The sequence below is a fragment of the Strix aluco genome, chromosome 13 (genome assembly GCF_031877795.1).
Source record: "Strix aluco isolate bStrAlu1 chromosome 13, bStrAlu1.hap1, whole genome shotgun sequence".
Classification (NCBI taxonomy): Eukaryota; Metazoa; Chordata; class Aves; order Strigiformes; family Strigidae; genus Strix; species Strix aluco.
Window position 1 is genome coordinate 17,791,853 of NC_133943.1, and position 14,155 is coordinate 17,806,007.

Genomic DNA, 14,155 nt, shown 5'->3' on the forward strand with positions numbered 1-14,155 from the left:
GGTGGCTTATAGGGATCTGCCAGCTTAAGAGAAGGATATCTTTTCCCTACTTTCCCAGCATCTTTCATAGGTCCTGTCTGTGTCTTCAGCTCTGACATCAAATTCAACTGCTAGGTCTTCTTTCAGAACAGATTTGTGGAAGCAATAATAGCTAAGTGCCCCTGTTTGAGTCAGATCTGAGATGCTAAATATGTCCTTCAGAATATTCCTGGAAGAATGCAAATTTACAGTAAATACAGCACTGAAAGCAGAAGTATTATTCTCTAATACATTTCTGCACAGGTCAGCAGATAAAGCAGATACATTATGCAAGCCTGGCAACAGAGATAGTCTGTCTCAGAGGCATTTTATTAATATTCCAGGAATATAAATCAAGGTGATTTCATGTTAAATAAAGAAGAAAATATTTTTGCTTTCATTTCCAGACTCTCAGTAATCATTAAGTACAGTAAAAGGACTGTAAGGGAATTAGATTTTTGACCTAGTAGTCACTAACAGTAGATCCTGCTAACAGTGAAAATAGTCTTAATAAGCAGTTTGCAAAAGAAAGATTTGGATATTTTCATTATAGGCAGATTTTGTAAGATTTTTAACTGTGTGGCCTGAATGGAAGCTTTGAGCTAGCTACTCATAAAATAGTAAGACTGACTATCGTACCTGAGGTATAATGCCTTAGAGAAATGGAGATGTGATTAGCTTCCAGGTCCTGGTGTTGAGTTTCTTCTGAATGGCATGTCATCTCACACTTGCGTGCATTTCAAGGGATCCCTTCTTCTGTAAGATCGGTAGAGATGAACAACAGCCTTTCAGAGCTGAGACAGAAGGTAGATGTAAATGCACATGATCATGTATACTCGACACATTCTAACTCCTCTTCAAAGTTCCACAGTTCCAAACTGGAGTCTGCAAAGCACACATTTGCTGTACAATGGTTCCATTTTCTACCTTGCTCTGCGTGTCAGCTGGAAATAATCTGTTTAGCTTGATCCCTGATCTATCTTTGCATAGGAAAAGGAAGAAGGGAAAGATAGAGAGGGGATAATGCACTGCTGCTGTTGTGGAGTGTACCTCCTACAGGGTCCTAATCTCAAAGGACAAAAGCTGAGAACATCAAGCAACTTTAATCTAACAAGAGAAAAGCTTGGCAGTCCTCCTCCTTCAGGGATCAGCTGTCTGTATATAGCCATTTCTAGATTTAACACATGGGTATGCCTCTTCTACATAATCTTATCACATGGCCCATTCTTAACTGAGTAGAAATATCACATTCTGGAAAAGAATTACTTTTTCTGTTCTACCTTAGCAGGGCCTACTTATTGTCCTGGCTTGTAGGAGGAATAACAGAGATCATTTGCTTGAACTACTATAAGAAGAATGCTATGCAACATCTGCAGAGGCAGGTAGGACAGGAGCTGGGATCCCATTAGATTCTTCTGGGCCTGGCACAGCACTCAACAGCTTCCAGTGACAGTACTGTATCTAAGAAGCTATAAGGCTTCTTAGTCATCCAAAACTCTAGCTAAGAATTGGTTGAAATCAGAAAGAATGAAGTCATAAATTATTTTTAGTTCTTGTGTCTTACTGCTGTTAGTGAAATTTTCCTTCGATATCCTTAGATTCATGTCTGTCCTTCAGGTTCATGAGGATTTCCTGTAGCTTCAAACTGAAGATTATTTTTATGTCTGTTTATGTTGTCACTCTGTTTCTTCATAACCTTTAACAAGTCTATGGCTATTTATTATATACCATCTCATCAAGAAGGAGTTCCTTTTACAGTAAGAATCTCCCCACAAAGCTCTTCCCCAGAAAAAAAAAAAAAAAAGCATTAGTTTTTTTTCCTATATTAAATGGGGTAAGATAAGGAGGCAGAAAGTGATTGAAACAGTTGATGGGGCTCAGCTCTTTCAAAAAAACCAAACCTTCCATCGTATTCTATAGGTCCTTAACAAATATTTACTTTAATTCAAGGTGTTTCAGTATGAAGCTCGTCTTTCTACAGCATCTAGTATAGTGTTGCATGAGTGTTACTCCCAGTTTCTATACATTTATATATATAAAAATTTATTTTTATATATTTATTTATATATAAATATATATTTCTATATATTTACATTATTAACAATAATAGTAATAATAATAGTGTTTTCAGGAGCAGGGTGCCCATGGAGCCATCCCATGGCAATGATTCATTGCTCAGTCTGATAGAAACATACCCACTACTGAATTGCAAGTACAGCTATTGATAGCACCCTAGAGCAAATCTAGGTATGTATATCTGAAAGCTTTAGCTAGAACAAAAAAGATAGCATTATTTTGAAAAACAGTAATTCAGTGATGCTATGGAAATGGATGTGGTAAGACAGGCTAATTGGACAGCCAACATATTGCACAGTGTGTGCATAGTGTTACCTAAATACTGAGTCATGCTTACTATATGCCCATTCCTTTAAAAATTTTGTAGTAAGACCAGTCACATGTCCCTTAAAAAAAAGCTGTTTGATCTTTAATAAAAGAATTTTTAATAATCTACTACTGTAAAACTTGTCTGCAAAGGTGAAATATATTCCACTGAAGAATCTTCAGTGTCACTTCACTGAAATTCCAGTGTGGCCATTTTTCATGACCTGCCTTATACCTGTGTCTTCTTTAACAGAATATTCTGTTAACATTGCCAACATGGGCTCAGTAAGGTAATAGGAAATTAATTTCATTTAAAATAAAAACGCTATGAAATCTCTAGGTGAGCTATATAAAGACTGTGTTGCCAGTAAGTCCTGGGAAGATTACTGCATCTGCTTTACTTGATGGGAAATTAGAAATGTAGGACTTTCTCCTGAGACTTATCACAGTGCATATGGCTTCCTGAATTTGCAAGGAATGCTGCAAGAGAAAATGCAGGGAGTGACTGAAACAGAAGCAGTGACTTAGCTAAATCGCTTAAGCCAACATTCCTCTTTCATGTTAGAGCAAAACAATGTTACAGCTTGAGTTATAATGAATTGCTGCTTAATAAGGCCAGAAGTAAGTCATCTCTTTTTAGCTAATTCCTGTTCAGCTTCCCCAGCTATAAAACACTTATTAAAGAAAGTTTAGCAGCTGTACTGTTCTCTGATGCATGAAAAATCTTGATTAAGGTCGCTATACTGGAGTCAATGAAGCTTAAACCTTGATATACGGGGACACGGGGAGGGGCCAAAGTAGCTTTATATTCCAGTGTCCTGCTGACCAATCCACAGAGGACTATTTGTTTTAGACTCTGAAAAGCTGCTTGCCAAACCTCCTGCCTGTAAGATAAGCATCATGTTATCTGTGTCTATCTGCAAGGTTAAGAGCAGCAAGCAAAAACCTGTGGTCACAGTAGAAAAGGGCAGGATAGTTTAAGCAAGCTTTGAGGCTGAGCTTCTGGCATTCCTGCTTTGACAAAGAAGAATGTGTCTGTTTGGGGGAAAAGATCACTAAGTTTTTTAGACTTCAGGTGTTGGATTTGAGGAATAAATTCCAGCAGCCTATTAGAGTTGCCATAATAGCTCTAAGGAAAGCTGTGCCTTGCAGTATTATTTAAATCACCACTTGAAATATACTTCAAATTACATTATTTGTAAATTGAATGTAAATTCATTAAAAGTGTTAATGCAAGGTAATTAATGATGAATACAAGCTGATTATGTTGATGAGTCAAATTCTACTCTGAAACGCACAGGTAAAAATCTTAATAAATTATCTGTCATGGACATAGTCTGGTCTTTCACTTATGTAACAGGACAAAGTTTCAACTACATGATCTTTTGTCTAGTTATTACAGAAATGATTGCTGAGCTCAGTATATAGATGTCACTGACATAAACACTAATCAGTTTAGGACAGTATTAATATTAGTATTTCCACTGTCAATCAGAATGTTTCTCATTAGACCTTGAATCTTAATTTTTATCTACAGTTTTCCTAAGCAAGAAGGCAGACTTCTTGGAATAAATGTGTGGTTTTCCTAGATCAGATTCCATACTCAGATACACAATATAACTCCATGGACAGGCAAAAATGAGTGGGAGTGACACCAATTTGGGTTATAGTTATTTATATGAGCATAACTGCTGCAATGGGTCACTGACTGACCAGCCTGACTTTATGGTGTTCTCCAGTTCATTAGCCCTGCTCCAAGTCTGTCTGATCATATCATACCAACCTGCTTCCATCATGGATGTCAGAGTTGGAGAATTTCACCCTCTGTAATGTGTAAATATTCCCACCCTTTGGGAGAGGATGTTTCTCCAGCTGTTGTGGGTGTTAGTGACTTGAAAGACTTTTCCAAGAAGCTGCAAGGAAGTAATTCAGATGTGTGAAGTTTCTTAATGCCCATTGTCTTCAGCAGCTCTCTTGAGATCTAGGCTTTCCTGGGACTGAAGCCTCTTCCGTTGTCTGAGTGGGGAAGCATGAGGCCAAGGAAGAAGGATCAGACAAAAATCCTAAATTATTCTTTCCATTTGATTTTTCCTTTTAGATATTTCTGCAAAGAAATTATAACCTGGCCAGATTATATCATTGTACCTCCCTCAATTTAATGCATTTATGTCTAGAATGAATAATAAATAAGACACACAATTTTTTGTGGCTAAATTAATGTTCTTTCATCCTGAAACCTAAGAAATTACCAGTTATGTCACCTGCTAGGGTATGTCTTTCGTATTTGTTAACCATTTTTTTCATAGACAGATACAACTGCAAAGGCATTGCAATGAACAGGATGTAGGCAAAGGTAAAAATGGCATCCAGAGCATGAGCTCTGAACACATTTATTATTTGCACACAGACTCTTAGTAAGTGTAGATTTTACTCCTGGTTTTGATTTTAATTACTTTAATTAGTATACATTCCCTTTCATTTTTTTTGTGTCTCTCTTAGAAGTATCGATTCCATTGTATTTGAAGTGGTTTGGATAGTATTATGTGATTGAAAGGAATAAAACCTAGTACAAAGTTGGAATGTTAGCTGCTACAGATACAATGGTATTGCAGTCACAAGATTAACTGAGTTTTGATTCCTGCATTTTTAGCATTAATTTTTTCTTCCATTTATTCTGGGGTATGATGTACAGGACTTTGAACTAGATCTGAAAAGTGGGGAAAAAGCTTCATGTAGAGTTTGATTTTTGCTTTTGCTCAGTTTTGTTTGTCAGCCCCTGCTACAAATGAAATCTATTTAATTGCTTTTCCCTTTGTTTTCATTTTGTATTTACCCTGGAAAGTATTATAAAATACATTCCCACAGGTAATGAACTGCTGTAAATGTTCTGATGAAAAGTATATAAAATATATTTTGGTTTCTTTGTTGGTAAGCAAAAACTTGTCTCATATCTGATTATAAAATTTAAGATTTTAAAAAACCCCTGAAATATCAAGATTAATCTGGAAGAAATTTCATCTGTAGGGTAAGCTTAGTATCTCTTTCTGTAACTCTCACTCATCAGCTGCTATTGCAAAATATCTTAGCAAGGAAAGAAGAGATAATGGCTGGACCAAGGCCACCTGAGCAGAACACTGATTGGGAAATTGCAGTTATAGAATCAAGAATGATGTAAAAACATTTTTTATGATTAATGAAGATGAGTTAATGAGTAACTGGCAAAGAACAGTTCACACCTCTGTATTGTGGTTATTTAGATGTAATTGGCTTTAATGAACTCACACAGCTATTGTATTTTATTTGTATAACCTTGTCTGATTTACTAAAAATCTCTTGAGTGTTTTTACAAGTTTTTTTCTTTTTTTATTAAAGCAGAGAGGCTGACTCATTGTTCTGAATCCATGTGTACACAGACAGCCTCTAATGTTCATGCCAGCATCCATATTTAGGGAAAGGTTCAGAAGGAATGAGACTGTATGTTTCTGTGAGTGTAAATGGCAGCACATTCAGACAGCCTTTGGTGTCATGCTATGCATAACAAATTTTTCTGATATATGTTCTAATTACAAATTGGCGCTGTATTTTCTTGGGGTTATGGTATAAAAGGATCAAGGCACTACTGGTTCTAAATGTCATTGAGAACTTGGGTATTACTGCTGAGGCACCATCAAAACATGGCATTACAGAAGGAAGATGTCTTCCTCCAGTCTGTCAGCCTGCTATGTGATTGTGCATTTTGATTCAACCATACATTCTGAAATGCTGCAGAACAGTGTGTTCCCTGACAGTGGATGAGGTCTGCAGCAAAAGCAAATGCTTGTAATGGTTAGCTGGGTAACTTTTGTCCCAGCCATTCCTTTATTCTTATTTTATTTATTGTTTTGTTGCTGACATCTGTTTGGCAATTTGCTATTTTTGACATGTACAAGTCCACTAGATCATCTTGCAAAAGTCATCAGTAGTTAAGAGATCATGATAACCTAGCAGTTCAGCAGTTGCAACTCATAAGGCATACAATCACATTCTCATGTATTTGCTGATCCATCTGTGCTGTATTTTGACTACAAATGAATTCCACCAAGGATGGAGTTTCACAGCTCTATCTATCTGCTTTGAAGCAAAAGCTAAAAAGGAAAGGGAAAAAAATTTGAACAGATCTACCATAACAAGATTAGACAATTCAGGTAGTAAGTAATTTTTAAGTGCATGTTGTAATAATTAAAGACACAATGCTTAAAGACCCAGTACAGAAGAGCTTAAAAAAAAATTAGTTTTGGTTTATTTCCTGGAAGAGAAAGCTAATATTCTAAGTTGGCTTGGCAGACCTATGAATATCCTAATTTCATCCTTTCTCTTCCCTGACCTCTCTTCCTTCTTCCCCTTCTCCAAACATATTAGAGGACTTAAGTTATTTCCAAGGACTCCAAACAATCTACTGTAAAATAATAGACTTGCTTTTTGTTTTGTAATTTTGTTATCAGCATATTTTATAAACAAATAAGTATAGTTACATGAGATTTGCTGGAGGAACAAAGCTTAAATTATCTCCCAGTTATAGTCTAACATGAACAGAAGTTAATAGCCTGGTTCTTTTAGCCCAAACATACACTGGTTTATACTAAGGATAATTTCTATTTGCCAGAAATGTGCCCTGTATGTAAAATGCATCCTCTGTGTTAACGGGCTCATGAACATGTATCGTGGTAGGTCATAAAATATATCACAGATCATCTTATTTTCCATTTTCCTTTCCATCTTCTTTCCTTGTAGTTTGTTGTCATTTCTTGCTATACCATTTGATTAATGTCTTGCACAGTCATCGGAATTGAAACATTTACGCTGCAAAGCAAGTGGGTCCAGAGGAGGCCACAAGGTGATCAGGGGCTGGAGCACCTCCCCTGTGAGGACAGGCTGAGAGAGTTGGGGCGGGGTTCAGCCTGGAGAAGAGAAGGCTCAAGGGAGACCTTAGAGTGGCCTCCCAGGACTTAAAGGGGCTACAGGAAAGGTGGGGAGGGACTCTTGATCAGGGAGTGTGGGGATAGGATGAGGAGTAATGGTTTTAAACTGAAAGAGGGGAGATTTAGATTAGATATAAGGAAGAAATTCTTTGCTGTGAGGGTGGTGAGGTCCTGGCACAGGTTTCCCAGAGAAGCTGTGGCTGCCCCCTCCCTGGAAGGGTTCAAGGCCAGGCTGGACGGGGCTTTGAGCAACCTGGGCTAGTGGAAGGTGTCCCTGCCCATGGCAGGGGGCTGGAACTAGATGATCTTCAAGGTCCCTTCCAACCCAAACCATTCTGTGATTCTGTCAAAGTATTGTCATGCTATTGCTCCCAAATAAACAGCTAGTAATATTAAATATGACTGATAATAAAGTAGAATTGGAAATGTAAGCCACTGTGTTAGTGTTATGTGTTAAGAAGTATTTTTCTTTTATGATAGACTGGAAAGTGTCTGAAGAGCCTCATGTCACTTCTGTTGTCACACAGGTACACAAGTATGTGTTTTTCCAGTTAAGGATGTACCCAGAAAATGTAGATGGAAACCCAGATGTTAATACATAGGTTTCACTAGAAAAAATAGCTGTAAAAAGCTGTACTTCCTTAGCTGATACTTCTCTTTCTTCTCTTTCAACACTTGGTATCTATTCTATCTAGGTATCTATCTAGGTGAGAAAAATATTACTTCAAAATTTACTTCAAAAAATGTTATTCAAAGGAACAGTGTGTGGAGGTGAGCCAGACTTAGTGTTTACCTATTCATCACATAGTTTTCAGCTCCAGTCTGAATTTCATAATCTTTGCAGATATCTGGAAGACAGAAATAAAAATTTAAAACTCAAATTCCTTTAGAAGCTATAGCAGTAGTAGAACTAACATTGTGAGGATCAGCAAAATACTGAAGCCAGGACTTTAAATATTGAAAAATACCTTGCTTAAGACACTTAGATGGTGATTGATTTTCCCACTGATCAGACTTCTATGAAACATGTTAAATTGTGCATCTAAACTCTCTAAGCATGTGGAATAATCAAATATTTTTTAAGTTTTACTATTTGAGGCACATTAATATTAGTATCAGCAGCAAAAGATTTACCTGTCTTAGACAAAGAAAAAGAAGTTACAGCAGGCATAGTGACATACTTGCCTGAAGTCTTTGAAATTTTTTTGTTAGTCTAAAATCAAATTCACACACCTTTTTCCACAACTATATTTAAGCTTTTTAGGTAACAATGCAGGCAAATAATAACAGAATTTCTGTGATCTCCTATGAAGGAATTTCTTCAACACTGACATCAGTAAACCAGGTACAGTTTGGTTTCAGTGGGAAGTGTGGCAAAATTAGTTTAAAAATTGTTAAGGAATTGCTTTCCAATAGCTCCTATTTTCCTGTGCTAGAGACCATAGGAACTCAAAAGAAAGAGAATTGGTATTCATCTGCGATATTTTGTTTGCAGTTATACAGATCTTAAAACATTCATGTAGAAAGAAATAATAAAATCAAATATTATTTATTATTTTAGGAACTGCAGCTGTCACTATCTTTCATTTAATAAATACTGTTCACAATAAACTTACACCTTTAGGGTGAACCTGCAGGACAGAGGAAAGCTAAAAGATAACGTAAAGAACAAACTTAGATATTGCACACAAATTCATGTAAACACCAAGCTGGACTAGTCTAGTTCTTACTAGAAAACACCTGTTTCAGGCTGGAGAATGCAGTATCTACTGGAGAGATATGAACTTAACTACCAAGCAGGCACAATTAACAAGTCTTGCATTTTCCATCTATCAAGAAATCTATTGCCAAGGTGTCTGAAATGAGAAACTGAAATTTGTACTTACTGTAAGTGCCATGAGAACTGAAGAGTACCTGCTAACACTGTTCTGTTTCTGTGACATCCCACCTTTGTTTTTTCAGTCCAGTCTATTTTCTGCTACTGTACTCATGTGGGCAAAGAGGGAAGAAGTGTGAATAAAGCTGGATATAGCTAAGAGACCTGCTCCCAAGTAGACCAGAGTAAAACTGTTTTACCTGGTATAATTATAATTTGCACTGAATTCATTACAGAGACTAATGAAGACATGTGCATTCAAATGATTTCTCCTAGGGCTGATTTAAGAAAGAAATTCGGAAGCTATGCTTGGGGGGGCGGGGGGGGGCAAGTAATGTCTAATTCAGTACAGTAAAGTATTCTGTAGTATAGAGATTTCCATGGTAATTTGTTCTTTGTAGATTAGTATGTGCAGACCTCCCCCAAGGACTGCTTGTCGTCTCCTTTGTTATACTTAACTCTTAGAATAGCTTTCCATAATTCTGCAGCAAAAGTGATTTGGTCATCAGGCAGGTACATCCTCTGTGTAACCTAGAGTATACAATAGTAAAGGCACAGGGAGGATAACATTTATCATTGGTGTCTCCACTGAGTTTAATAGATCGACCTCAGGGATTTTCTCCATTGCAGGAAATAAAGAAACTATATATGAGTAACAGGTTATTTGGGCAGTAAAATGTTTTTAAAGTAGCCTGTACTTGATGGCTCCTTTGGTCTTGGATTGATACCTCCACAGCTGAATGAAATGCAGTTCTCTGATTTACTCTTCCTCCGCAGAAATATGGTCAAAGCAGTGGGATATGAGAATATAAAGGTTATGATTATCATCTGCAGTAGTGCGGCTTTGCTGAAGAGAGTAGGTCACATTTGTTAGCACTAGTTTAAGACCTGTTACCCCACGTAAACAGTGCCATACTACCTTCTGGAGAGGTCCCCACAGGTAATGTGCTGTAATTCTGCTGCATGGCACAAATTAGCAGAAGTGCAATGAATCTAAATGTTTGGAGCTCTTAGGTACAGTATTGAGCTGTAAGCAGTTTCTGTCAAACAGTGTGTGCAGGGTAGCTTGCTCTCAAGCCAGAAGGTTGTCCCAAGAGAGCTGTTAATAACATAACCTGTAAGCTAGGAGTGGGGAGAAGAAAAGGCCTGATTAAAGGCTAATTAGATCTCTGGTAGGTTGTGCACTTACACACCTCCCATGTTACCCTGTAACAAGATGAGCAAGTGAATGTGCTAGTGGCTATACACTTATGAAGGGTATATATGGCAATGCATAAGGAATTCCCTAATGCCTTACAGGCATTCAGCACATACTGTTTTAAGTACTGTAACATAGCTACGAATGACAGGAGTCAGTAGTGTTAAGCTGCTGTTCTTACTACTATTCTGTAAAAACTAGTAACTGGTTCAAGATTGCATTCCTATTTCTCAAAAGCATCCAAGCACCTGTCACATATTGTTTGTACTTATTGCCACAAGTCAAATTTTGAATCAGAAGCCAGATGGATGGTTTCAGATCTTACTTGAATCCACACTAGGCATCCAGTCTTACAGCAGAAACATACTGTTGCAAAGAAACCCAGTGCTTTAGGGGATTCTACATTATGCACAGGGTTAACAGGAAAGCAGCAGGCCTTATTTATGTGTAGTACAGGAGTTGCCAGAGCAGCAGAAATATTGTTTTCTTTCAATGATTAATGTGCTCAATAAAAGTGTAGCATCTGCTGCCAGCTTTCATTAACAAATAAATGAAAAACAAACCCGCGTGGTAGGCAGTGTGTCTGGGGACAGCTTAAACAGGACTGAACTGCTTTAGATTTCAGCTATTTTCTTTAGCACAACGGTGTGGAGCACTTTGTTGTTTATAGGATAAACACATGGGATTGAAGTGATCTGTGTAGCACACACGAGCTGTTGCCAACCCATAACATTCTGCAGAATGCAAAAATTCCATAGCTGTTCCCTTGGGAGTCATAGGCTACAATCTTCTTGGATGTTGGTTTAAGTGTAAATAACAGTTAAATCATCAGAACAGACAAGCTGCCAGTAAAACTTTGAATAAAGAATTAGTTCATTTTCCTTCCTTCATAATACAAGTTCAGCAGACTCAGAGCTCGGTCCTTGTGTTGGTTCAAGAGATGTGGTATTTCACACCACATTAGTAGAAGTAATGCATAAATGTGTGCTGTTTTAGCTTCCTCACAACAAATTAGACTCTCTGAAATACAATATATAACTTTATTTTTAGCCTTATTTTCTGTGGAAACAGGGTTTATTTGATCACAGTGTCTTTCTCTTCCACCTTTTGTCCTTATAACTTCTGAACCATATCAGCCAGTTCCACCATATTTGACAAGGAAGAAAAAGGGAAGGTAGGTTTACATACAACAGTGTCTCAACATAGGGGAAGGTCACAGTGCCTACTTACAGACATCACAGAATCCACACAGCAGAGAACCATTGTGAGTATGCCATCCTCATGGAAGTTTTGATCAAAAATTGCTGACTGAAGTGAGTCCATGAAATTGTAAGAAGCTGATCTTTCTCAGCTCTGGTACTGCTAAAACTGCTTACCCTCATGGAAGTTTGAGAGTGATCACCCAAGGAGATCTCAGACTGGAGGTGACTTTGCATCTGTGACAAGAATTTCACTGAATCAGTCTCAGGATGTGTAACGATTTGAGTATTGCTTTCAGCATTTCCAGTTGTTTCAGACTTTTTTGTATAGAAATTAAGTTCTTTTAAACAAATAAGCAGAGTTTATTTCCGGGAATAACATGGCTGTTCTTCAGACACATGGATGCCTAGCAATCTTCAGAGCCATCTGTTTGCGTATTTGCAAAATACAACTTATTAATTCATAGTGGAAATATCACAGAATGGCAAAAGTATTTCAGTACTAAAAACAAAAGATACAAAACTATCATGACCTGAGGGATGTAATGGAGCAACCCCTGCAAGTTATGTGATGGGGGACAAGGACAGCTTTGGGAATCTAAGGTATTTGTTCTAAAACCTGATAAGTACTCTAAGCTTAATGGCAGTACAGAGAAACTAGCTGTACCTTCAACTGTACCTGTGAGCTGTGCTGAAACCAAGGAAACCTTCCCTATAAATGTTAGATAGGAGACCAATTAATCTCATTGCTGTTCCCATAAAATCAGCCTCTCCCCATTATCTTTTCTGCAAAGAGCAAAATATCTCCAGGTAGAAGATAATAAACTAGATTTCAACATTCACAAAACCTAAGCTAACATGCATCCAAAAATGTGTAGATACTAAATAGATAGGATTAGATTTACAGTTTTCCTGTACATGACTTTGGTGCTTAGTACAAACTTGGTACTCATGTAACCTGTATGGTCACACACGGAAGAGATCTGCATGTTACTGAGAACAGAACCTAGTCCTCAGCCATGACATACTATAACTACCATCACTATGGAAATGTGATTATTTGCTAATGAACAGACATCCCTCTATATTTAATTGCATCACGCTTTTCAATTTTGTATTCTTTCTATAGTGATTCTGTTCCCTGTCTAGCATGAGTCATCAGACTCTTCAGGTATGTACAGTGTGTGCTATGCAGAATGATGCATTGAGCAGGTGTGGCAAAGGACAGGGCAGTTCAAGTAAAAGGAAATTGAAATGTATTTTCAAAGAGAATGTATAAATACCTTAGTGTTTGATTTCTAGGGTGGTGATTAATTGCAAACTGTAAGATAAGAACATACGGGACAAATAAGAGCAATAGCCGTTTGTTATATCATGTAGTAGATTCGCCTCTGGTTTAAGCTGGCTTTTGGTGGTATGAACCGGAAGGAAGGCAGTGTAAAGCGAAGTGAAAGCCTGAATTCCCTCTCTCTGGTGAATTCTGGAGTCTGGTAAGCTGTACTCAGAGAACACTGATCTCAGCAGTCTGCAGGCTGAGACCTTCTGGCACTCTGAGGCCATCAAAAATGTTAGGCCTTTCAGATATGATGGTGGAAATTAACACATGGCCTGCCCTCATGAACGTGCAGATCATACCCATGCTAAAGTTGCTCCTACTCATTTACTTGTACTTGCTTGTGCTAGAGAACAAATCTTGGCTTGCATGTGCATTCTGAGTTCAGGGAATACAGAGTGACTGTATTTAAGCTGTGAACTCAAATGCCGGCAATGTGATCTGCAGGCTCAGGAGGTGCAGCGTGTCATCAGACTTTGTCCAGCTTATACTTGAGCTAGGCTAAAGAGCAAAAGAAATTTGGAGCTTTTACCTCTTTCCCTTGTATTTATAAAATCATTGTACGCTTTGGTACAACTTGCAGTTCCAGCTAAAAGCTGTAAAAGTTGCTGTGTTCCAGGTCATAAATTGGGGTGAGATGGCAGTGCTGTGTGATGAGGCTTGTGCAATACCCACGCAGCTTATATCTGACTCAAGGCTTTGCTATTAATTCCTCACTTTCATGAACACAAAATTCACATCCTGTTCTTTTTTCATTCTTCGAAGAACACCTCCTGTTACATGCCAGAAGCAGATATCTTTCTAGACAGTATAAAATTCCTCGAGATGTAATGCAGTGAAGCAAGATCATCTCAGAAATGAGGTTATGCATTTCCCCATTACCCAGTGCCTCACACCACTGGAAAATGAAATGAGTTCCTGGCCTGAACGTTCCTGCTGTTATCTAACTCTCACTATACTTCATGTCAATTATTAACATCAGCAATGATAGAAATCTTAACACATGTTAAGAAACATGACTCCTACATAATTTTTGTTAATCCTTATTATTTTGCCCTATGATCTTTGTTTTGGAGCCTACCTTTCTCCATCTCCTTTTCCAGTGTGGTCTTACAGTTGGAGTGTTTTGGGCTGATAGATTGCTTTCAGTCTTTGGAGGAGAGGGTGAAAAAGCTGTTTACTATCTCTTTC

At 37.7% G+C, this 14,155-nt stretch overlaps 1 long non-coding RNA gene across 3 annotated transcripts in view; it reads right to left on the reverse strand.

The window, feature by feature from the left end:
* Positions 1 to 14,155, reverse strand: part of LOC141929355 (uncharacterized) — a 31,067-nt gene that overhangs the window by 1,028 nt on the left and 15,884 nt on the right. Inside the window, exons 2-4 of one of the 3 annotated variants that reach the window (XR_012625009.1) lie at positions 11,663 to 11,868; positions 8,152 to 8,206; positions 658 to 812 (exon numbers count right to left, since the gene is read on the reverse strand). This is a non-coding gene — a long non-coding RNA (uncharacterized LOC141929355). Of the gene's footprint in view, positions 1 to 657; positions 813 to 8,151; positions 8,207 to 11,662; positions 12,056 to 14,155 lie in introns of those variants that run through there. The other 2 variants (XR_012625010.1, XR_012625008.1) reach the window with 2 other exon arrangements.